A 1,868-nucleotide genomic window follows, 5' to 3' on the forward strand; every position below is an offset into this window, starting at 1 on the left:
TCTACTATGGCTGAAATGGCACAAATAGTGGTCTTGATTTCTGAACCACCCCCCCCTCCACCGCCGCCCATTGGCCCTGAGGAAAGTGGAGTGCAGATGCTCGTCCATGGTTTCTGAAAGAAAAGGATTGGGATCTATGGAAAGGGGAGGCATTCTCGTGACACAACGGGAAAGGATTGTCAGTTTTATGAGGGACTTGGGTTCAGGCAAGTAAGGTGGGTCTGTGTATGGTCATTTGTATGTAATCTTTCCTAATTAGAGACTAAATAGATTTTCTTCTCTAAAGTAGCTGCATGGTAAACCTGACTGTTGTTGTGTGCTGTCAAGTCAGTTTTCAGCTTAACCCCATGGGACAGTAGAACTGCTTCATAGGGTTTCCAAGGTTGTAGCCTTTACAGGAGTGGATCACCAGGTCTTTGTCCCTCGGAGCTGCTGTGTGGGTTCAAACCATCAAGCTTACGTTTAGCAGTCGAGTACTTAACTGTTATGCCACCAGGGCTCCTTAAGATTGACTAGTACCTTGCTTATTTTACAGCTTAAAAAGTATGACTATCTGCTTAACCAGAAGCTAGTTTCTGTGATGTCTTTGTGGTATAGATTGCCGTAAAACAGGAAAATTACTCTATCATGGTGAGTTTTAATCATGGAGGTTAAAAAAGAAAAGGGTCCACAGAAAGAATCAGCATAGGCACGTATAGTCACTGTACGCCTGAGATGGGTTAGTTTGCATTGAATGTGCTTTAAGTATGAAGTACCCACTAGGTTTTGAAGACTTAACTACCAAAAAATAAAAAAGAATGCAAAGTATCTAATAATTTGTGTATGAATATATAAATTAATAATTTGTATATGTTGGAACAGTATTTTGTATGTTTTGGATAAATAAAATATATTGGAATTTTAATGTTTTTTTTTTTAAACCTTTTAAATGTGGCTATTAGAAAAATTAAAATTACGTATGTGGCTTGTGTTATAATTCTGTCAGACAGTGCTGTTCTTAAAGCTATATTTTTTTAATCATGCATGTAGTTTAAAGAATTAAATATTTCTGTAAGACTTGCAGTGAAAATCACAGATCCCACCACTTCAGCCTCACCCTTTCCTCCCAAAGACAGCTTGTACCAACCTTCTCACCCGCTTCTTTTGGTATTTCTCTCGATATCTCCAAATAGTATGCTTATTTTGCTACCTTTTAATTTTTTGTTTTGGGGCATTTTCCACTGACTTTCTCAGAGGTTTTAGCTTTCATTCTTTACCTCATGCACACAAACTTTCTTTCCATCCATCTTCCCATCTTAATATGGTCATATCGTAATTTTGTTTATGTCGTGATTTATCATTTGCATCATTGTGGCCCTAACCACACTGGGACATGCAGAGCGCTGGGTTTACTTTTCCTTTGTAGCTCAGCATACTGTTTTCCCTGGCGTTAACAATTGTCCTGGTTTTTATTTCCATAGTTTTTCGTGTATTTATCAGGAAGTAAACCCTGAGTCCTCTCACGGTTGTGTAGATCCCGTCATAAAACATAGAAATGCATTGTGTAGTCTTATCAGTTTTGTTTCCTGAAGAAGTATTTTCTGGAGCCCCTCTCATGCTCCGGTCTGGACTAATGGCATAATTGTCATCTTGGGAACCGTCATCAACTTTGGGATTCCTTTCACCAAACATGGAATCTAGGAAACAGGCTCTAGTACTGAGCAGTCACGTGGCTGCCTTTGGAAGTTATTTTCACTCAGAATTATAAATTAGTTGCACCATTTTCTCTTAAGTTTGGCCGTTGCTTTTTTCTTAGCTCCTACTGCTGCCTGAGAAGTTTCTCAGCACTCCTATTTCCGTTTTTGTATAAGGCATTTTAAGATCTGGTC

The sequence above is a fragment of the Trichechus manatus genome, unplaced genomic scaffold, assembly GCF_000243295.1.
Source record: "Trichechus manatus latirostris isolate Lorelei unplaced genomic scaffold, TriManLat1.0 scaffold00344, whole genome shotgun sequence".
Taxonomy (NCBI): domain Eukaryota; kingdom Metazoa; phylum Chordata; class Mammalia; order Sirenia; family Trichechidae; genus Trichechus; species Trichechus manatus.